Raw genomic sequence first — 23,979 nt, forward strand, 5'->3', positions numbered from 1 at the left:
CATTGTGTAAGTTTTTAGTCATATTCCTTCACAGTCACATTTTTATGCAGGGTACCAAGAGTTTCCTTATTATATGTGTATAATGGAGGGAAAACTGAAAAATTAGAGGTAATTAGCTCTTACGGACAAACTTTAGACTTATCAATAAAGTGTTACATTGGTTCATTTATAATGTCCATCGATTACATCATCCAACATCTCCACTTCAACAGGCATGGTGACACTGCAGAAAAGATGTAACTACCTGCTTTCCTCCCAGGATAATATCTTTATCTACCTATTGAATATCATATATATCCCAGAACAACAGACCCACATCCCACCCTCTCCAAACAAAGCATCAGTTGGTTTTACAAAGATCTCGCCAATGGCACCAAGTTTGCTATGTTTGCTGGGAAATGCAAAGCTAATTGTAAACTTCTGCATAAGAGGTGCCAGAGTCAACCCATCATAAATATGTACATTTCATTTTTGGAGGCTTTTGTACATTTCATAAATATGTATTTTTCTTTTTTTCGTTTTTTTTGAGACTGAGTCTCGCTTCCTCGCCCAGGCTGGAGTGCAATGACATGATCTCGGCTCACTGCAACGTCCACCTCCCAGGTTCAAGCAATCCTCCCGCCTCAGCCTCCTGAGTAGCTGGAATTACAGGCGCCCGCCACCATATCTGGCTAATTTTTGTATTTTTAGTAGAAACAGGGTTTACCATGTTGGCTAGGCTGGTCTCAAACTCCAGACCTCAGGTGATCTGCCCACCTCGGCCACCCAAAGTGCTGGGAATACAGGCATGAACCACCGCGACCAGCCTCATTTTTTTTTTTTTTTTTTTTAGTAGAGACGGGTTTTATTCTGTTGGCCAGGCTGGTCTCAAACTCCTGACCTCATGTGATCCATCCACCTCAGCCTCCCGAAGTGCTGGGATTACAGACATGAATCACTGCACCCGGCGGAAGCTTGTATTTTTCTAAACATAACTGAAATTCAAAGGAATATTAATGAAGTCAAAACTATAGCAGTCATTTTCAAGACATCATCAGAATGCCAGGCCACTATGCCTATAACTCTGCAGTATGCCACAATGAAACCAAGACAGTGCCACAATTCTAATCAAAAGGTGACTTCTGCTGCATAAACAATTCGCCAACTTCACATACAGCATCAATTACTGTTTAATGACTCCTGTAGGGGGAGAGTAGGCTCTTCCATAATTACTGGAAGCACTGTAACTCAAAAAGAAAAAAACAAAAATCACCAATTCATCAGCTTACTTCGCTGATGTCATAGAAGTAGCCAGGAGGATTCCTTGCCCCCATGCCACGCACTTAGCTTTTCAAACATTCCCAATTCCTCTTGCCTTCACATCTCAAGGATGCAATGCCCTAGTTTCCCAGAGGGAAGTCTGCTAGATCGGTAAGCATGAATTCACTACTTCTCTATTCTTTCTTTTGGAAGTGCCTGGAAATGTCTCCTTGTCTCAGTTAAACAAAACACCGTGACCATGAGGCAGAGTTCCCAGAGCCAGGCAGCTCCAGGCATCCTATGCCTGTGTCTGCACAGGGTCCTGGGGAAAGGGGAGGTATAGAAGTCTTTCCCAATGCCAATCAAAACACAGCTCAAGTTTCACGCCCTGCTTTATAAACTCTGCATGGTACTCACTGGGACCACAACAGAATCTTCAGAAATGTGAAGGGAACCTCCCTTTCCTGGCTCTGGGAGGTCACTTGGGTGGATAAAAGGAAAGGCTGTAGCCATACCAACTGTACTGCTGCAATCAATGCCACCAATCACTCAGATTTGGGCTTTTCTTTCTTTTCTTTTTATGAGAAAGTCTCGCTCTGTTGCCAGGCTGGAGTACAGTGGCACAATCTCTGCTCACTGCAACCTCCGCCTCCCGGGTTCAAGCAATTCTCTTGCCTCAGCCCCCCAAGTAGTTGGTACTACAGGCACATGCCACCACACCTGGCTAATTTTTTGTATTTTTAGTACAGACGGGGTTTCATCATGCTAGCCAGGATGGTCTCGATCTCCCGAACTCGTGATTCACCTGCCTCGGCCTCCCAAAGTGCTGGAATTACAGGCATGAGCCACTGCAGATTTGGGCTATTTTTAAGTAGCTTTGCAAAACAAATGCCAAGTAAGGCTGCACCAGTGTGTTATCACAAGCTGACTTGCATACTAAGCTACTTCAACAAGAGAGAAGGACTTCCAAGAGCAACAGCAAGTCGGTGAAACAGCACTTGAAAGTCAGAAAACTAAGCCTGTTTCACTCACTAATCTGTTCAACAGCAGTGTCTATTCTATTCTGAGAGCTGAGGATCAAGCAATGAACTTGGCTGACAAGGTACCTGCCCTTGTAGTGCTTATATTCTAATGGAGGAAGAGAAACAACAACAACAACATATGTTAGGCTGGGACAACTATTATAAAGGAAATAAAAGAGGGTGCTGCTGCCAGAAGAGAGGGAGGAAGGGCAGGAAGGGCTACTTTAAGAAAAGGGTTGTAGAGCCCAGAAAAGTATATGACCTTTTTTTTTTTTTTTTTTTAAGCAACAAAGCTCCAAGAAGCCTCATATCTGAAAAAAGAAATAGAGTGGACATGAAGGGACAGAGCATGAGAACCTGGCTAACATGTTTACATAACTATGCTGGGATACAGATAGGGTTTACTTTCTCATAAGACACTGCTGCTGTTCTTTCTTTAGTCATTTTGCCAACCTTCATATGACTTTAGAAATCAAGAGTGAACATGAGACGACTCAGATACTGTAATGAAACATTCAGGAACAAGCAGAAATTTTAGCAGTCATAAGTCTAAACAAAAGTCTCCAATTGTAATCTAAAAACTACTTCCCTCAGAGTTTCTTTCTGGTCATTAGTGAAGACAGATGTAACTAAAAACATCTTTAAAAATATTGCTGTAACTAGACATCCTGTTAAACCCAGAGGATGTCACATGTGTTATCTCCACTCTCAAAACCCACTGTTTGGGTTGAACTTTGTCCTCCAAAAAAGAAAAGCTGAAGTCCTAACCTCTAGTAGCTCAGAATGTGACCTTATTTGCAAAGGGGATCTTTACAGAGGTGCTCAAGTTAAAATGAGGTCATTAGGGCTGGCCCTAATCCAGTAGGACTGATGTCCTTATTAAAAGAGGAAATCTGGACAGAGAGACAGACATGCGCACAGGAAGAACACCATGTGAATATAAACAGGGTGATGCACCTACAAGCCAAGGAATGCCAAAGGCCGCCAGCAACCCACCAGCAGCTAGGAGAGGATGCTAATAAACATAAGCATCGAAGAATGAGAAAGCACTCTCGGAAATTAAAACACACTAGTAAAATGAGACATTCTATAGAAGGGTTGGAAAATAAAGTACCAGCCTGGGAAACATAGCTAGACCCTGTCTCTACAAAACTTAAAAAACAGCCAGGCACGGTGGGTCTCACCCATAATCCCAGCACTTTAGGAGGCTGAAATGGGAGGATTGCTTAAGGCCAGAAGTTTAAGACCAACTTGGGCAACACAGTGACCCTATCTCTGCTTTTTTTTTCTTTTAGAAAGAAGACGAAAATGTAGAAAGCAAATCTCCCAGTAAATCCAACAAGGATAAAGGAATGGGTAAAAGGAGAAAAAAGATTAATATCAGAGTATGAATCCAAAATGGCCCCAATATCTGACTTGTAGGCTTTTTAAAGTACAGAAACAGGAGAAAAAATAAGGTAGGGGAACACAGGGGTTGGATATTATCAAATAAATCATACAAGAAATTTCCTGGAGTCAGAAACATGATTTTCCAGATTTAAAGTTCCTACCAAGTGCCCAGATCAAAGGATGAAGAAATACCTGCATTGTTATGGACTCCACCAAAGGCAGTCAAGACAGAAAGACACCAATAGACAACGTTAAAGGCTACGCAGCCCAGGTGAGGTGGCTCATGCCCGTAATCCCAGCACTTTGGAAAGCTGAGGCGGGTGGATCATGAGGTCAGGGGTTTGAGACCAGCCTGTCCGATATGGTGAAACCCCATCTCTACTTTAGAAAAATACAAAAATTAGCCGGGTGTGGTGATGCATGCCCGTCTATAGTCCCAGCTACTCAGGACGCTGACGCAGGAGACTCGCTTGAACCTGAGAGGTGGAGGTTGCAGTGTGCCAAGATCGTGCCACTGCACTGTAGCCTGGGCAACAGTGAAGCTCCGTCAAAAAAAAAAAAGGCTACAGGAAGGATTCCAAAATCATCATATGGGCACAGCTACAGAAAGCAAAATACATACCATGCCCTCCATCAGCTGTATGGCACCTACTGCCAGCCACTTCCCCAACATCATGAGTATACACAGCTACAGATGATTCTACCTGTGGGGAGAGGCCTCACCAGGCCTGATAAGTACCCATTATAGTCTCTGGGTGTTTTTATGCCCTCTGACCTGTGGAGACTCTGGTGACATACCTGCCTGCTATCCAGGTGTAAGTAATGAAATAAGGCCAGGGGTGAGGATTCACTGTCAAGCAAGGTAAGAAGGGTACTTCCCAGGTTCCCTCCTAGGATATTGTGTCTCGTCCAAAAATTGACATGGCAAATCCCAAACCAAGGCACTTCATCAAGAGATAATGATGAGATACTTTAAAAAGAGACAAAGTAAAGGTGCTAAATAAATAAATAAATAAATAAGGGGGTGGGAGGGGAGGGGGAAAGGACAGGAAAAGGGGGAAGAGGGGAGAGAGAGACAAATTAAAAAGCCTTGAGACTTCTCAAAAAATGGTGACTTCTCAAAACTAACAATTCTAAATAGATTGGAAAACGATTTCCATTCTAGAATTCTATAGCTAGCCTATCAACTGGGAAGGAGGCTCAAATAAAGACATTTTCAGACACGTAAGCTCTCAAACAATTTCCTCCCTGTAAAACCTTTCTTGAAAGGCTGCTGGAGGATGTGCTCCACCAAAATGAGGAAGCACTCCAAGACAGAAGACAACGCATAATCTAGGACTCAGAACCCAACACAGGAAATTACTGGGATTCAAAGGTGAGTGAGGTGTTGACTGCAGAGTTCTGTAGTCCTATCAGAAACTGGAGGCCTGAATTTGTTGACTGGCACTAAGAAACGTGGATCAACAAAATAACTGTTGACTCTAGAGAAAACAAAAATTTGAACTGGGGAAGAAATAAAATCATTGCACATGCTTACTTGTGAGCACTCTTTTTAGCCTTGAAAACATAAACAATGAATATTAAGAAAATTAGAAAATGATATTGAGAGCTTAGTATAAAGAAACATATGTGAGAGGAGGGTTATGTAAGAGATGAACCTTCATCTTGCGGAGTAGGAAATCAATAGAGAATGTCTAAAATGAAAAAAACAAGCTACAGTAATGTACGCATACAAGCATGGAATCAACTCCCACAAGCAACAGAAAAGAACTGAAAGAAGCTTTTGCTGGGAAGCAGTAGTCAGCCGTGAGAAAGAGAGTTGAGATTTTTCATTATAAACCTCACAGTACTATGTACTTAAATGTTTAAATTACCTATAAAAATAATATACTTAAGATTTTAAAAGATAAACAGAACTACTACGTGACATAGCCTAATGAGTAAGAATCATGTTTACAGAAATGAAAAGTACTAAGGGAAGGAAAAAATGAATACCAAACAAATATAACCGTTGTAGGGTTTTGTTTGTTTTTGTTTTGCTTTTAATTAGGAAAAGCTCTTTTCCAACTCTCAGGACCAGCACCTGAGGTCCATCTGACCTTTAGGCATGTCTCATTAGTAAAACAAAACAAACCAACCAAGAAATTTAAATACAACAAAGTTCTGTTAGGTTACCTAGTTCACTCGCTTGGGACAGGGAGATGTCCTAAAACAAAAGTCCTGTTCCTCGACTGTCATGAAGATACCACACTTGGTGGGGGAGGTCCATTTCCATTCGACAGTAAAGGATAATACTGAAAGATTTAGCCAGCATTTAAAAGGATGACCTTCAAAAGAAAAAAAAAGAAAAAAAACCACGGTAACGATATAGGTATACTAGTACCTGTGTATTTCAACTGGTAGAGAATGAAATTTCATGTAGTTTTATAATCTAAGGAAATTGGTGTCCATTCTAATGAAAATCAATTATTCAAGTTTATTAAAAAAATGTCAGAGGCCTGATGAACTAATTAGCAAATTTTTTTCTTTTAGTTAAATGCTCACCTGCAATATACTAGGTATAGACAACTGTGCTTTCTAGAAGCTCCATTCTAAACACAAAGATAAGGTTCTTCCTACAGGCCCACACATTAACAAAATTCATGTAGCCACAGATGAAATGATGGCGAAAATCACAAGGCTTACATATAAACACACACTGTGCATAAGATTTGTATACAAAATTGCTAACTTTGGCACTATGAGGATAAAGAAATTTCTTTCTTCTAGGTCAAGAAAGAAATTCTAAGCAAACACATGAAACAACGTTTTCCTCCAAGATAAAATAAGCTTCCAACTAAACATTAAATTCTCACGTGAAAAGTATAGCCCAGAGGAATCTCCAAGATACTTCCTCAGACTCTCCACAATCACCATGCAGTACTCCCTTCTAAGTCCCTCCCTGTCCCTGTTTCATAAAACCCTGCTTTACGCAGAAGCAGACCTACTTGATTTCCCTATGACACTATGAGCAACTTCGGGGCAAGAGGAATGTTCATTCGCCTTTCGCCCTTTGCCCTGTGACTCTCAACACCAGCATCTCTGGCCTAGTAAGACCTAGAGATGGCTGCTGGCTCTAGTTTAACACACGACCTCATTTAATCCTCAGAACCAGCCTGTCAAGTAGGTATTGTTATCTCCCTATTACAAAAGAGAAAAGTGAGCAAATGATACATCAAAAAGTATACTCATGAATTTGGGAATTCCTAAAGGTATATGAGTATATTTGTTTAATGAAAGGTTCTTCATCAGAACTGATACATCATTCATTTATTCAATTACACTAAGTAAAACACCACTAAAACTGTCAGTGGGGAGCTCATCTGCAGATGTGAGTCAAATGATACAGTGAAGAAAACCCTAGTTCAAAAGACAAATCTGCTCAGAAAGAATTCAGATGCCCAATTGTATTATGGGTTTCCACTGGCCACCAACAATGTGATGGGACCCAGATTTCTGAACAGTAAAAGACTAGAAGCTCTATTCAACTCTGAAATTGTTTAACTTAATGATCCTTCTACACAGTCCAGTCCCATGTAACCCAGGGATCATGGTGTATACTTACTCAAATCAGGAACTGTCAAAATTAAGAGGAAAAATCCTCAAAGAAAGGCACCATGTTGGATACTGACACACAATGTCTCACACAGTCCCACTGAGCCCATTTCCTCCTCCCCAAAACTAAAACAGTCACCTTTCTATCAGGATGAGCCCAAGAGCAATACTTAGCTTGTTTAGGGTCACACTGTATGAGAAATAGACACTCAATCCAGTCTCAGCCCAGTGACAGGCTCGTGCTATAAAAGGAAGGCAAAAAAGACATCAGGTTCACCTTGTCCAATTCATTCCAGAGCACATCAAGTAGGCGTGGTAGGGCCAAATCACCTCCACTGTCCTGTTATTTCTCTCCTTGACACAATTGCCTTCGAAAACATAAATGACCCAGAAAAACCCACAGATCCTATAAAGTAGGTGCTATCCCTCCGTTACCAATTTATAGATGCCAATATCTATAAAGAAAAGCTTTGGCCAGGTGCAGTGGCTCACACCTATAATCCCAGCACTTTGGGAGGCTGAGGCAGGGGGATCACTTGAGGTCAGGAGGTTTGACACCAGCCTGGCCAATAGGGTAAAATCCCGTCTCTACTAAAAATACAAAAATTAGCAGGGTGTAGTGGCAGGTGCCTGTAATGCCAGCTACTCAGGAAGCCGAGGCAGGAAAATCACTTAAAGTGGGGAGGCACAGGCTGTAGTGATTCAAGATCGCGCATCACTGTACTCCAGCCTGAGTGATAGAGCAAGACGCTGTCTCAAAAAAACAAAACAACACAAAAAGAAAAGCATCTCAGCAGGGCACAGTGACTCATGCCTGTAACTGCTCCCCTCTCCAGCACTTTGGGAGGCTGAAGTGGGAGGATCGTTTGAGCCCAGAAGTTCCAGAACATCCTCAGCTGATACAGCAAGACCCTTATGTTTATTAAAACTAAAATTAGCCGGGCATGGTGGCACACGCCTGCAGTCCCAGCTACTCAGGAGGCTCAGGCAAGAGGATTGTTTGATCCCAGGAGGTCCAGGCTGCAGTGAGCTGAGATCTTGCCACTACTCCAGCCTGGACAACAGAGCGAGACCCTATCTTTAAAAAAAAAAAAAAAAATACAGCTTCTCCAGTTCTACCTAATAAAAGTAACAACGGCTAGGCATGGTAGCCCAAGTCTGCATTCTCAGCACTTTGAGAGGTAGAGACGGGAAGACTGGTTGGGCCCAGAAGTTTGGGACCAATCTGGCCAACACAGCGAGACCTCATCTCTATAAATAACAATAATAATAAAGCAAAAACAAAATGCTAAAAATTGATTTAGGGATGATAAGACCAACGCACAGGAACTGTCAGAGTCCTCGGGCAGTGGGGCAGCATAGGAACAAGGGCAATGGGGGGAATCAGGTCATCGCTGCCACATGGCTGTGGCCTTTGGCAAATCTCTTTCAGCTGCAGAGTCCTCACCTAGAAAACAGCATTATTATCTGTATGCTGTAGGGTTGTTGTGACTCTTAAAAGAGATATGTAAAAAACTTAGCAAAATGCCTAAAGAAGTTGTTCAACAAGGTAACTGTAATAATGATAATCTTTTACAAATATTAAACACCTCCTCGAAATATCTAGTGTTCCTAAGTAGTAGGCATCAGCGCCATTTTACAACAGACTAAGAATCTCAGTGGATAGACTAGCTATTAAAAACCCCAAAATGCCAAATTTCTGTATTTCAAATAATGCTACCCAGGTAAGTTATTTTTAATCAGTTGAGCCATTTAGAAAATCCTGCAACAAAAGATAAGTCCTTTCTTATAAAGTATTTGTTGACCAGACACAGTGGCCCACACCTCTACAAAAAAAAAATACAAAAATTAGCCAAGTGCTGGGCACAGTGGCTCATGCCTGTAATCCCAGCACTTCGGGAGGCCAAGGCAGGCGGATTGCCTGAGGTCAGGAGTTTGAGAGCAGTCTGACCAACATGGTGAAACCTCATCTCTACTAAAAACACAAAAAAATTAGCGTGGGTGGCATGCGCCTGTAATTCCAGCTACTCAGGAAGCTGAGGCAGGAGAATTGCTTGAACCAGGGAGATGGAGGTTGCAGTGAGCTGAGATTGCACCACTGCACTCCAGCCTAGGAACAGAGCAAGACTCCATTTCAAAAAAAAAAAAAATTAGCCAAGCATGGTGGCACAAGCCTGTAGTCCTAGCTATTGGGGAGGCTGAGGTAGGAGGATTGCTTGTGCTGTGGAGGTCAAGGCTACAGTGAGCTGTGATTGCCCCACAGCACTCCAGCCTAAGTGAGAGTGAGACTTTGTCTCTTAAAAAAAAAAAAAAAGAAAAAAAAAGCATTTGTTTAACAACATTTTAAATAATAAAAACAGAAAGCTTAGAAAGCTTTCTCTTTCTCTCTTAAGCAGTATTTCTCTAAATAGCTTATTCTTTAATAGTTTATATATAAATTGACATTATGGCTATGATGTCAAATAGGTACCTATTATTCATTTTAAAAAAACTGTTGAAAGAGTTTAAAGTAATGTAATATGTGAACAGATGTCTCCGAGTGTTTATAAAGAAAAATTATCACAGCCTCCTAAAACAAACACAAAATATATTATATCTCCTATGATGCTTCAACTAAGCCCAAACATTCCTTGACTTATGTTGGCTCATAAGAAAAGCACACTGCTTTACAATGATCACAGGTTTATAGATTCAACTGTTAGGAAAAATACTCATAGCAATTCAAGCAGCTCTGATTCAGAGCTTCTAATTCATATTAATGATCTGATGGTTTTGCTGGCACATACTAGACAGCAACTCAAAACCATATAATCAAATGATGAGACGACCTTATATTGAATAAATTATTTCCAAATACTTTTTGAGAGCTGTTTGTATTATGAACACCTCCCTTTCAGAATAAGTTTAAAGCCATGTCTCCAGTACAGCTGAACATATGTATCTTGCCAGGAGCCATAAATGTCATATGATAATGCACTGAATAGATGAGGATGATCTTGGTCATCATAAAATTCTACTGTTTAGTCAGAGGTATAGAAAAAGTCTTCCAGGCTAAACTGCAATCCCAGACTAACCAATGAACTTTTTTGTTTATGATTCCTTTTATAAAAAGAGATCATCTTATTTCCAATCTAAAAACAGATGCTTAGGCTGGACACAGTGGCTCACACCTGTAATCCCAGCACTTTCAGAGGCCAAGATGGGTGGATCACTTGAACCCAGGAGTTCGAGACCAGCCTGGGCAACATGGTGATACCCTATCCTACAGAAAAGTAAAAAATTAGCATGGGGGTGCGTGCCTGTGGTCCCAGCTACTTGGTAGAGCCCCGCTCGAGCCCTAGAGGGGCTGGGAAGATCGCTTGAGCCCTAGAGGCAGAGGTTGCAGTGAGCTGAGATCACACCACTGCACTCCAGTCTGGGTGACCAAGTGAGACCGTCTCAAATAAAATAAGTTTAAATCAATATTCTAAGGTCAGTTATCCCTTTCATTTATTTCAGAAATAAGTAAATGCAGAAACTCAACCTGTCACTAACAAAGTTACTTTGTACCATACATTTTTTTTTTTTTTGGCAGTAAAATTACCAGTTCCAACTTTAAAGTTTCTGAAGGATGCTTTCCCCATCTTTAGCTCCTCCCTTCATCTAATACAGCTAAGTCATAACCACCACAACCAAATAATTTTTAAATCTAGGTCCTTCCTTCCTTCCCATTTATTCATGTACTTACTTATTTAGACTTAGGGTTTCACTTTGTCATCCAGCAGTGGCATGAACATGGCTCATTGCAGCCTCAACTCCTTGGCTCAAGCCATCCGCCAACCCAAGCCTCCCGAGTATGTGGGATCATAGGTGCCCACATGACCACACCTGGCTTTTTTTTTTTAATTTTTGGAGACACAGGGTCTTGCCATGTTGTCCAGGCTGGTCTCGTACTCCAGAGCTCAGGCCTCATATCCACTTTATTTATTTATTTATTTATTTATTTATTTTTGAGACAGAGTCTCACTCTGTCACCAGGCTGGAGTGCAGTGGCACCATCTTGGCTCACTGAAACCTCCTCTCCTCGTGGGTTCAAGCAATTCTCCTGCCTCAGCCTCTTGACTAGCTGAGATTACAGGCGTGTACCACCAGCCTGGCTAACTTTTGTATATTTAGTAGAGGCGGGGTTTCACCAAGTTGGCCAGGCTGCTCTTAAACTCCTGAACTTGGGGTGATCCATCTGCCAGCATGCTAAAGTACTGGGATTACAGGTGTGAGCCACCACTCCTGACCCAAGGCTAGATTCTTATTACCTCCATTCAACACTCTCCCTCTCCTCTCTATTCCTCCCCTTAGTTTAACCTTTAGATTGCAAATGAGGCAAACTAGCGTTATCCACAGGGAGTGTCAGAAAACTGAGGAAATATTATTTTATTTACTCTACTACTGATTAAGGCCCAGAGGAAAGCCACAGATAACTTGAGAGCAAATGCAAGACAATACAAAGAGCACAAAACAACAACAGTATCAACACAAGAAAACTGAAATGAGAAATGCAGATTTGCTAAATCGAGTTAGAATGGATCACTAGATTCTTGAACAGGAAAGAATTTTTAAAATGCTAAAAGCTAAAAACAACTTATAAATCACTAATTAATTTATAATGTTCCTGGTCGGAAAAAAATAAGGCAGTTCAGACAAATACACATATTATCAAACAAGAAAATTAAGGGAATTGGTACAAAAAACAAAGATATGAAATGAAGGCAATGGAGTCAAATTTAATAGTTATTGTTCAGAAAATTAAGTACCAAAATAAAGATTTTCTAAACTGTTTATATTTGCAAAAAAATCAGAAAAAGGCAAGGTTGGGAAGGCAGGCCACAGCTATCCAATCATCACAAGGTGTGCTTACCTGTGAACCAATGTTTTTCCTCCAAAGAAAAGTCAGAAAAAGCTGACTGTGGATAGTTCATGTTGAAAATATATGACATGACAGGTAAATATGAACACTAAGTAGTACAATTCTAAATTCAAAGACTATAAAAATAGGTACCACATTCCAAGTGGATTTAAAAAAAAAAAAAAAAAAAAAAACCTTTTCAGGCTAGGCATAGTGGGCTCAGGCCTGTAATCCCAGCACTTTGGGAGGCCAAGGCCAGTGGATCTGAGGTCAGGTGTTAGTTTGAGACTAGCCTGACAAACATGGAGAAACCTCATCTCTAATAAAAATACAAAAAATCAGCCAGGCGTGGTGGCGCATGCCTGTAATCCCAGCTACTCCAGAGGCTGAGGCAGGAGAATCAATCGAATGAGGTAGGCAGAGGTTTTGGTGAGCCAAGATCACGCCATTGCACTCCGCCTGGGCAACAAAATTGAAACTCCATCTCAAAAAAAAAAAAACAAAAACCTTTTCTACGGTGCTGACCAAATGGATTTTTAAAAGACCACATTCTGGAAGCTACCCCACCCCCAGCCTTTTCTAACACATTTATGTAGTTTTTCCAATTATGTATCTGACCTGAATAATCTAAAAAGAATTTTAAAAGAAACTATTTATAACGATCACATATACCCTGGCTTTGCACAAAGGTAAAATGAAGACAGAAAAATGAGCTGACAATGTAACCCTCTTGTTAGGTAATATAAGTTAAATGAAGTCTGCCTTCTTTCCTCCTCATTTTTTTTTTTTTTTTTTTTTTGAGACGGAGTCTTGCTCTGTCACCTAGGCAATGGCAGGATCTCGGCTCACTGCAACCTCCACCTCCCAGGTTTGAGCGTTCAAGAAATTCTCCTGCCTCAGCCTCCCAAACAGCTGGGATTACAGTTTGTGCAACCACACCCAGCTAATGTTTTTTTTTATTTTTAGTACAGACGGAGGTTTCACCACATTAGCCATGCTGGTCTGGAACTCCTCACATCAGGTGACCATCCACCTCGGCCTCCCACGGTGCTGGGATTACAGGTATGAGCCACCACACCCTACCTTCTCCCTCATTTCTTGTTAACAATTTTAACAACATAAGCTGACAAAAATGATCACCAAAATACAGCATTCAAAGGCTTTAGCAGAAAAAGACTAAATTGCAGTCAGTGAATCAAATTAGTAAAAATGTTTATCATTTTAATCCTGAAAGTGACATTAAGAGTTTTATCTTGCATTAAAACACAGTTTACCTCCTAACAGAATTTTTTTTTCTTCTCCTTCCTTTCTGACTGAGGAGTTGAGCAGGGGCAGACGCCCGATCCCAGCTTCCACCAGCTTCCTGCTGAAAATCAAGAGCAAGGCAGCCCACAGAGTGGCCCCGACTGGATTCCGGCCATTTCCCCACCACACATGGGTTGCCACTGATTCTGCTTCACTTGGACCCCAGGGTGAGTGACTCTCCCATACGTTAGTCTTGAAACACACACATAATCAGTATTTAGTATTAGTAACAGTGTGTTACTAAAATGAAGAATCAAGCTGACAGCAGAGGAGGTGGGTTCCAAAAATCTCAGTTAATTACCAAAGCCACTAAGCCAAGTTATTCAAATGTCTTATTACCAAGATATAACCATAAAACTTACTGCTCCAAACTACAATAAATACCTTCAAACTCTTCAGGTTTTAAAGACACATTATATAGGATTCTGCCAACGGGAGGCTCTGTCTACCAACGTGTGAGTTGTTTCACCACGAAGAAGGCAAACAGTTGGTCACCAGACTCTAGGTCTAAGCCAGAGGTATAAAAACTTACTAAGCAATGAAGGGTATTGGAGTGAGAAAACAGGATTTCAAAATGAAGATTCCAAACCACTGCCTACCAATCTGACAAGGCAAGTCCGGCAAATATACACTCAATGACAGTCACCCGGGTCAGAGTAAAAAGAAAAGGATTTAAATTAAAGATGGAAAGACTTAAATCAGGCTTAAAGAAAAACCTGCTGACTTAAATTGCTAAGCACCTATGGGAGATAACCAAATCTACCTCTTACCACTAATCAACCAACAAGACAAAGCCTCCAGCTAAGTGTTACTGTGCTAATATGTATTAGGAAATATGTACCCAAAGCATCGAAAAATAGCTGTTGACACAGAGAACCAAGCCATACTGTAACATTAATACTTAAACATTTGACCTTTTACCACCTTTAACACGTGGCACCAGCAGGATTATTCATCCCTGCCTCACCATTCAGGGAAGCTAAGTGAACTCACTCAGGAAGTGCCACTGGCTTCCAGGTCACTGGTAAGGACAAATGCCTGCTGTGTCTACCTTCATTCAACAGGCCTCGACTCTCATCTCATCTCAAAGCCAGCTATGTGCTTAGAACTTACTGAGCAACTATTGAGTCTGGCCTTCAGGGACTCTGCGTCCAGTCCTTAAAACCAAAAGTTACAATACAGGGTGATGACAACCTCTACTGCTACATTCTCCTAGCAATAAAGGAGACAAAGCCCCAGCTGACCCTATTGCGTGCTTCTTAACAGCACTTTATTAGTGTTTGAGGGTTTTCAAATACTTCAATTCACCTTCTCTTAAGCATAATGCGTCCCTGTTGACTCTCACCTGTGCCATCAAACGTTAAAACAGAACCTGCCGTTTCATTTCTAGCATTCTATGACTACCTCTGTCAAAAGTTGGGCATGGAGATACTTCAGTCTGGCTGGGGCAGTTGTTCATGCCCGTGATCCCGGCACTTTGGGAGGCCGAGGTGGGCAGATCACCTGAGGCCGGAAGATCAAGACCAGCGTGGTCAACATGGTGAAACCCCCGTCTCCACTAAAAATACAAAAAGTAGCCAGGTGTGGTGGCTCATGCCTGTAATCTCAGCCACTCGGGAGGCTGAGGCACGAGAATCGTTTTAACAGAGGAGGCGGAGATTGCAGTGAGCTAAGATCGGGCAACTGCACTCCAGCCTGGGCGACAGAGGGACTCTGTCTCGAAAAAGAAGAAATACTTCAGTGTGACATACCACAATCAACTACAATTTAATTGGAGGGAAGCAGCCGGTGTTGGACGGCTTTCACAAGATCTTTTTTTCTCCTCTGGCTGGGTATGGCCTGAAGATGACTGCCCTCTATCCAGCGAGTGAGGATGCCGCAGGAGCACCCCAGCACAAGCTAAGTCACCTGTCTCAGTCCCCTGCACCGTGCGGCGGGCTCTGCCGTTTCTCCCCCGCTTCAGTATCACTGGCCACACTTCTCAATCTCAAGCCACTGAGAACGATCAACACCGGACCGTTAACGCATAAACCCGTATAGGCCACTAAATAATTCGTAAATATTTCAAAATGTATTTCAAAACCGACTTTGTATTGTCAAAACATTATAATCTACCCAGGCCAAGTTTTAATAAACAGTAACACTCAGCATCACTACTGGGCAAAGAACTTCAACAGGGCCTAGCTTGACATCAAGGCTAGAGACTCGTTTTCAATTAAAAACAAAAAATGGATAAGCCCCAAAAGTCCATTAAAAATTAGTTTGGCCGCTTGCTAAGTAATCCTTCAGGGCATTTCCAAGTATTCATAGTTCCAGTACTTTTCTGAAAGGAAGGGTGATCTTTCTGGTCCTGCTTTCCATAATTATGCCTAAAAAGTGCCATCTTGAATTTTCAATGAAAAGAGCCTTAAAATGTTCAGGCTAGTGGAGAAAATGGTGATCCGCTGGCGTTAGAAGTTGACAGACTCTCAGTGCAAACTGCATCTGAACGTGTTCCTTACAAATCAAGATCTGCACCAGGGGCTGGGGCCTTTGCGAAAACTCCTCACACTTGAACCCCGTCCACAGCCCGAAGGCGGAGGTGCCGGGCAAAGCGCGGCGGGGAAGAAATACCTGCAACTCTTCGGCCCCCGCCTCGCCGCGGATCACGTGGCCGGCGCCCCCTCCCCAGGACCCGGGGCGGGATGGAGATGCGGCCTCCCGCGCGCCCTCCGTACTCCCCTCCGCGCCCCAAACCCGGGGGTCTGGGGGTCTTGGGCGACCATTCCCGGGGCAGCGGCAGGGGAGACGCGCGGGTTCAGAGTCCTCAGCAGCCACCACTGACGCCCCCGCCGCCCCCGGCTACCCGCGCAGCCCGCGGGTCCGTCCTGCGGCGGCGGCGGCGGCGGGGGCCGCGTCTACGTGGCGCGGTCGCGGCGACGAGGGGACCGGGGCGCGAGCAGGAGACGGCTCGGCCCTCGCCGCACCGGAGGGTCCCGGCCTCCGGCAAGGCAGCCCTGGGCCCGCCGAGGGGAGCCCCCAGAGGCAGACACGCGCCGCCCGCCCCAGAGGGACGCCCCTGAGGAGCCCGGCCCGCGCCCGCTTACCTGCAGCGGCTCCACTCCCGGCCCGCGGGGAGCTGAGGGCAGGCAGAGGCTGGACCGCGGCGGTGAGGACCCGCAGGGGAGAGAAGCCGAGGGGGCGGGGCCGGCCAGGGGCGCGCGCAGGGCCGGGGCTCCCGCCGCCGCCGCTGCCTCGGAAGCCGCCTGGGCCGCAGCGAAGCCGGGCGGCCCTCATGAATGGGACGCGGCGGCGGCAGCAGTGGAGCCGGCAGCGGGCGGGCGGGCAGCGCGCAGGCCCCGCCCAGCCACGTGACGCTCGCGCCCCGCCCCTCCTGGCCGCGCACCGCGCCCCCGCAGCCTAGCGCCCAGCGGCCTTTCTGCCCCGACGCCGAGCCGCAGGCTTGCCGCTTCTCAGCGCTCCCAGTCCCCGGGCTGCAGGCCCCGGCCCCTCGCCAAGTGAGGACTGGGCTCCGATTTTCTCCCGCCTCGGGCGACAGGAGCGTTACTTTAAAAAAAAAAAAAGTTTTTTCCGGTCCCCATGGCAACCCTGCGGCGGGTCACGTGGGACTTAGAGCCCGGTAGCCGAAAAAGAATATTAAAATGCCAAGAAAGTCTAGGGCGTGAATGTTTTATAATCCCCTTTTGATCACTAGTAGCACATCTCCTTTGCTTACTTACACCCCCACACACAAAAAATCCTATTACACAACTCATTTTTAAAAATACACCGGGGTTCTTTTGTTGTTTTTTGTTCTTTTTATCGAGGCAGGGTCTTGCTGTGTTACCCAGGCTGGTCTCCAACTCCTGGGCTCAAGCATCCTCCCACCTCGGCCTCCCAAAGTACTGGAATCACAGGCGTGAGTCACCGTCGGCGGGATTAAAATATACTTTTTAAGAAATGGGTGGCTCACGCCTGTAATCCCAACACTTTGGGAGGCCGAGGCGGGCGGATCATCTGAGGTCAGGCGTTCGAAACCAGCCTGGCCAACTTGGCGAAACCCCGTCTCTACTAAAAATACAAAAAATCAGCCGGGCGTGATGACTCACGCCTGTAATCCCAGCTACTACGGAGGCTGAGGCAGGAGAATCGATTGAACCCGGGAGGCAGAGGTTGCAGTGAGCGGAGATCGCGCCACTGCATGACAGCCTGGGCAACAGATCCAGACTCCGTCTCAGAAAGAAAGAATTAATTAAAGAAACAAAAAATGAGGCCAGGCGCAGTGGCTCTTGCCTGTAATCCCATCACTTTGGAAGGCCGAGGCGGGTCGATCAGGAGTTGGAGACTAGCCTGGCCAACATGGTGAAACCCCGTCTCTACTAAAAACACAGAAATTAGCTGGACGTGGTGGCGCACCTGTAGTCCCAGCTACTTGGGAGACGAGGCAGGAACCCGGGGAGGTGGAGGTGGAGGGGTAGCGGGGGGGCGGGGAGCGGAGGTTGCAGTAAGCCGAGATTGTGCCACTTCACTCCAGCCTGGGCGAAAGAGCGAAACGACGTCTCAAAAAAAAAAAGAAAAGAAAAAGAAAAAAGAAAAACTCGATTGCTGGTGCTATATACTATTGGTGCACATTGGTTTCTAATTTGCAGCCTATTCTGTGATTGAAAGTAATGAACAGAAGCCTATGTTACTTATATATAAAGGCCAGTTCGTTTCTCACATGCATCTTGTGTGTGATCATTTATATAGCTCTGAGGGTACTGAAATAGGTATTTGCACACACAAAGCTCTTCCGTGATGAACCCAGCTGCAGCCCAGTTTCTTCCCACCAGTGCGTGGTGTGGCTGGGCGGTGCTTGGTCCCAGGGAGCAGGCGACCACTTCCTTGCTCAAGTTCCTTCTGCTTTTCTCTGAAACTCAACTAAGTTTTGGCCCATCTGTAATCAAGGCCCTGCAGATAGGTAGTTTCACTGGTCCAAGCCCACTGGGAATTTTCCTCATTTCACTGTTTCTCACTTGGCTTCACAGGTAAAACAAAATTTAAGAGGACTAGAATGTCCCCCTCCATATTCAATGGATTTTATGAATATGGAGAAGAAAAAGCTGGAGAAAGAATTTAATCCTCAGTTTCTATATCAATAAAATAAAGATAGCAATGTCTTTCTTACAGAATTGTTTTGTGGATTCCCCGTGATAACCTATAAAGTGCCTGCTTTAGTGTCTGCAACCTGAAACAGGCTATTAGTTTATTTTCTTTCCTTTCTTCCATTTTCCCCACTTAGACATTTCCTGTTTCTCTCAGGCTATTTCCTCTGTCTCTGCCTTGGGAGGGAAATATTCTGCCAAGTTTCCTTCCTTCCTTTCATCATTCAGGAAGCCCTAGAGCTCCCCTCCCTTCCTCCAAACAACCTTACATTTGAGATCTCACTCCGAATGATGGGTTCACATTGCTAATATTTTCCTCATTCTCCCGTGACTACCAGCTTACGCTACCACTTAAGCAAAGTGGGGACTCATTAAATGTTTGGTGCATGATAAATCCTTTCACCCTCTGCCCTGCCACCCAGGAAGTGTGGAGGGGCCACCCCACATTCACCTGTTCCACTGGAGTGAATAAGCCAGTCAAATGCAATCGAAATTCTCACCACACACACACACACAAAATGATAATAGGTATGTGAGGTAATGAATATGTTAATTTGCCTGATTTAGCCATTCCACAATGTATGCACTCCTTCCTTCAGCTGGCCTCTGACCCACCACCTTCCAGCTCCGTGGTGAGGAACCTCACTCCACTAATTCCTCAACTCTGGCTTCATTCCTGGACTTGAAAAAGAAGCTTTCATAGCCGCTTGGTTCCCCCTCCGGCTATCGACTTAAACCACACATCTTCTCTTCCCACCCAAGCTACCAGAAAGAGTTTCAGGTTTGCTCACATCTTCACAGTCTTGCTCCTCCTCCAACCCTGAAACTGCTCAGGCTAAAGTCACCGATGACCTTCTGGTTGCCAAATAAAACCGACGCCTTTCATGTCTTGTGCCTCATGATCTCTGCAGGGCAAGATGATGTTGATCATTATTTTTTTCTTGAAACTCCCTCCTCCTCTCATCAGTGGGAACTCCTCTGAATTCTACATGCCTGCGCTCAGTGGCTGTCAGCATCTCCACCAGCAAGGTCCACAGTGATGTCAACTTAAAACCCATCATTTGTGCTTCTTCAAACCTGCTCCTCCTGAATCTCCTATCCTGGCTGATGGCACTGTCATCTGTTCAGTCATCCTTGCCAGAAACCTAGGAGGGAGTCTCATTTCCCTCTACTCCCATGCTGCCTCCATCATTCCTACTCATTATTCCTGCAGGAAGTCCTGTCACTTCTACTTTAGCTCTCTGCAGAGCTATTGTACTGGCCACTTGTAAGTCTCTCCTCTGTTGCACCGCTCACCCCTGCTTGTGATTAGGCCCTTGCCCTCTCTCTTGTGGTCCATTGTAGGAGTATGCCAGCTGGTCTCCCTGCCAGTCCTGCCCAATTCTAAGGATCCTCTACTCTGAATTGCAGACCTGGCCATGGCACGGGTGGCTGGCGATCCATTGCCTTGATGAAGCAAGCTGATTCCCTAGCGTGGCATCCAGGATGCTCCTTTTCTCTCTAATTTTCTCTCCTGCTCTTTCTAGTCTGTATGCTTCAGCCATTACATCATCCCTTTTGCAACAGGATTTATTTTTTGGACATAGGGTCTCACTCTGTTGTCCAGGCAGAGTGCAGGGGTTTGATCACGGTTCACTGCAAACTCAAACTCCTGGGCTCAATCGATCCTCCCACCTCAGCCACCCAAAGTATTGGAATTACAGGCACGGGGCAAAAATAATGTTTTATGTATTAACTTCTATGTTTTCCCATAGAGTTCTCTCCTTTTCCTCCTTGTAAGAATGCACCTAGGCATTCTGCTTGTCTCAAGGAGGTTTTTTAGCAGTGGAAAGCAAAAGTTGTCTGTAAGACATTGCCTTCCTGTCTTTATTTCCAAAACTCTGTGCTCAGTGAGGAACCTATCTAAGTCAAGGGGAAGACAGCCAGGGAGAAGGTGTATCTTTGAGGGAATCTTGAAAGGGGAGAAGGATTTTCTCTAGAGTAAGAATCAAGTATTCCCAACCTGGAGTTGGAAGGAGGTGGTCCTATGGCCTCCTGTCTGGCTGTTCCCAGGGGAGGTGACTCAACCTTAGAAAAATAGCTTTGTTGTTCCCGACTTCTGCATCTCTTTCTCCGTGAGGACGGAGAATAAGCCAGTCAAATGCAATCGAAATTCTCACCACACACACACACAAAATGATAATAGGTATGTGAGGTAATGAATATGTTAATTTGCCTGATTTAGCCATTCCACAATGTATGCACGTATCAACACATCATGTTGTACATCATAAATATATGCAATTTTTGTCAGTTTAATAATTAGTCCAGGCACAGTGGCTCGCATCTGTAATCCCAGCACTTTGGGAGGCCAAGGTGGGAGGATTGCTTGAGGCCAGGAGTTCAAGGCCAGCCTGGACAATGTGGGAAGACCCCAAGTCTATTTTTAAAAATAAAAATAAGAAAATATAAAAAGTAATTTTTTTTTTGCTTTTTAATAAAGTGAGTAAAAGACAAAACAAAACAGGGTCTCATTATGTTGCCCAGGCTGATCTTGGACTCTTGGACTCAAGTGATCTTCCTGCCTCGACCTCCCAAAGTTCTGGGATTATAGGTGCAAACCACCGCACCTAGCCATTGTTTAAAAATGCAATAGAAAGCCCAGATATAGGTTCAATATACACAGACACTTGATGTATGACAGAGGGAGCAATTCAGAATATTGGGGAAAAGATGGATTTCTCAATTAATGGTTAGGAGGCAGTTGATTCTTGTACTCATTGTTATTGCTACAGCAAAATACCACACACTGGGTAATTTATAAAGAAAAGAAGTTTCTCTGGCTCACAATTGTGTAGGCTGGAAATGGACCGCATTGGGTGAAGGCCTTCATGCTGTAACCTGGCAGAGGGCTTCCAGAGGCAAAAGGGTAAGGGACAGTAAGTAACTCAGGTCCCTCTTCTACGTCTTATAAAGCCACCAGCTCCAGCATGGGGGCTCCACCCTGATGACCTTATCTAATCTCAATTACCTCCCAAAGGCCCCCACCTCCAGATATCATCAATATATGAGTTCAGGGATAACATTTCTGACACACGAAGTTTGGGGAATACATTCAAACCATAGTGATTATCTATATAGAAAAACTAAATTTAGACTTTACTCAACATCGTATCCCAAAATCAGCTTTAGTTGGATTAAAGTCCTAAATAAGAAAACAAAATTGTGCTTCTGTCATCATTTCAAGGATATACTTTCTTTTCCACATTTTACCATTTCTGAAATTGTGATTTTTTTAAATAATAAATATCAACTTAGATTCCGTGATTCGTGATATAAAACTTTTAGGAGACAATATAGGAGAATATGCTATACAATTCTGAGTGAAAGGATTTCTTAAACAAGACACAAAAAGCACTAACTATAAAGGAAAAGATTGATACATTTAACTACATTAAAGTTAGGACTTCTTTAAAGAGACCAGAAAGAGTAAAACAAAACAAAACAAAAATAATCACCATCCCAGGAGAATATATTTGCAACATATATAATCCACCCAAGATTAGATTCCAGAATATATGAAGAACTCCTATGAATCAGTAAGTAAAAAGTCTCACAATCAATAGAAAAATTAGCAAAAGAAATGAAGATCAATTTCACAAAAACTAAGCACAAATGGTCCATAAATGTATGAAAAGATGTTAAATTTCATTAGTAATCAGGAGAATGTAAGTTAAAACTGCAAAGAGATACACCTCCACACACCCATCAGAATGATTGAATTTTTTAAATTTATTTTATTTTTTTCCAGACAGTCTTGCTCTGTTGCCCAGGCTGGAGTGTGGTGGCGTGATCTTGGCTCACCACAGTCTCCACCTCCTGGTTTCAAGCAATTCTTGTGCCTCAGCCTCCCAAGAAGCTGGGATCATAGGCATGCACCAATATGCCTGACTAATTTTTTAGTAGAGACGGGGTTTCGCCATGGAGGCCAGGCTGGTCTTGAACTTCTGACCTCATGTGATCCGCCCGCCTTGGCCTTTCAAAGTGCTGGGATTACAGGTATGAGCCACCATGCCTGGCCAGAATGGTTAAAATTGTTAAAGTTGCCCAATACCAACTGTTGGAGGTATTACTAATGCCAAGGGCATGTGGTGACCAACCAGCACTCAGACACCTCACTGGTTCAAATCCAAATTGTACAACCTTTTTTTTTTGGACAGGAAGCAGAATTTATTGGTGAGTACTAAGAGGGAGCAGCGTAGTGGAAGCCCTCATGAGTGCAGGGCCTGCCTCTTGTCCAGAGGGCCACGACTGGGGATGTACTTGACTCCACAGCCATCTGGGATAAGCCCCTTCTCAGCCACCATTGGTCTTCAGATTCATTGGCATTGAACATGATGAAGCTCCACTTCTTTGAGATGTGGATCTTCTGGTGGCCAGGGAACTTGAACTTGGCCCTGCACAGGGTTTCAATCACATGCTCGTTGTTCTGCAGCTGAGTGCGAATGGACATGATAACTTGGCCAATGTGAACCCTGGCCACAGTGTCCTGGGGTTTTCCACAGTGACTGTTTGGAGCCTACATTGGGGTAGTGAAAGGTCAGAGACATGAACATACATCTGAAAGGCCTGTCTCCAAGGTCCCTTAGAGCAACTCGTACAAGAAACAGGCTGCAGACACTACAAAGGAAGCTGCTGTTTGCAGCCACTGAATATGTACAACTTCTTTTAATTTCTTTTTTTTAAGAGATGGGATCTCCCTATGTTGCTCAAACAGGACTTGAACTCCTGCCCTCTAGCAATCCTTTTGCCTCTGCCTCCTAAGTAGCTGGGACTACGGGTATCCAGCATCAAACTGTAACAACTTTAGAAAACAGTTTGATATTATCTAGAAAGTTGAACGTGCACGCATGCACGGAGTAGTAATTCCAATGTTAGGTACGTGCCCTCTCATGAGGGGCGCGGCAGCTCACGTCTGTAATCTGAGCACTTTGGGAGTCGGAGGCAGGGGAATCACCTGAGGTCAGGAGTTTGAAACCAGCCTGGCCAACATGGTGAAACTGTGTCTCTACTGAAAATACAAAAGTTAGCCGGGCGTGGTGTCACACGCCTGTAATCCGAGATACTCAGGAGGCTGAGGCAGGAGAATTGCTTGAACCCAGGAGGCGGAGGTTGCAGTGAGCCGAGATCACACCACTGCACTGCAGCCAGGGTGACAGAGCAAGACACCAAGCCTTTGGGCCAGGTGTGGTGGCTCACGGCTGTAATCCCAGCACTTTGGGAGGTCAAGGCAGGTGGATCATTTGTGCCCAAGAGTTTGGGACCAGCCTGGGCAGAATGGCAAAACCCTGTCTCTCAAAAAACAAAAACAAAAATTAGCTGTAGTCTTGGCAACTCAGGAGGCTGAGGTGGGGATAGCTTGAGCCTGGGAGGTTGAGGCTGCCAT

At 44.2% G+C, this 23,979-nt stretch overlaps 1 protein-coding gene and 1 pseudogene across 1 annotated transcript in view; both read right to left on the minus strand.

Annotated features, from left to right (window-relative positions):
* The window catches only part of LPIN2 (lipin 2), a 93,419-nt gene extending 76,706 nt beyond the window's left edge, over positions 1-16,713 (minus strand). The window contains exon 1 of the mRNA XM_032293275.1: positions 16,518-16,713. The gene's annotated coding sequence lies outside the window, so the exon portion shown is untranslated. The remainder of the gene's footprint in view (positions 1-16,517) is intronic.
* Positions 16,714-23,160: 6,447 nt separating this feature from the next.
* Positions 23,161-23,255, minus strand: LOC116561652 (annotated as a pseudogene).
* Between the last annotated feature and the right edge of the window lie 724 nt (positions 23,256-23,979).

The sequence above is a fragment of the Sapajus apella genome, unplaced genomic scaffold (assembly GCF_009761245.1).
Source record: "Sapajus apella isolate SASKATOON/1434 unplaced genomic scaffold, GSC_monkey_1.0 scaffold29, whole genome shotgun sequence".
Lineage (NCBI taxonomy): Eukaryota > Metazoa > Chordata > Mammalia > Primates > Cebidae > Sapajus > Sapajus apella.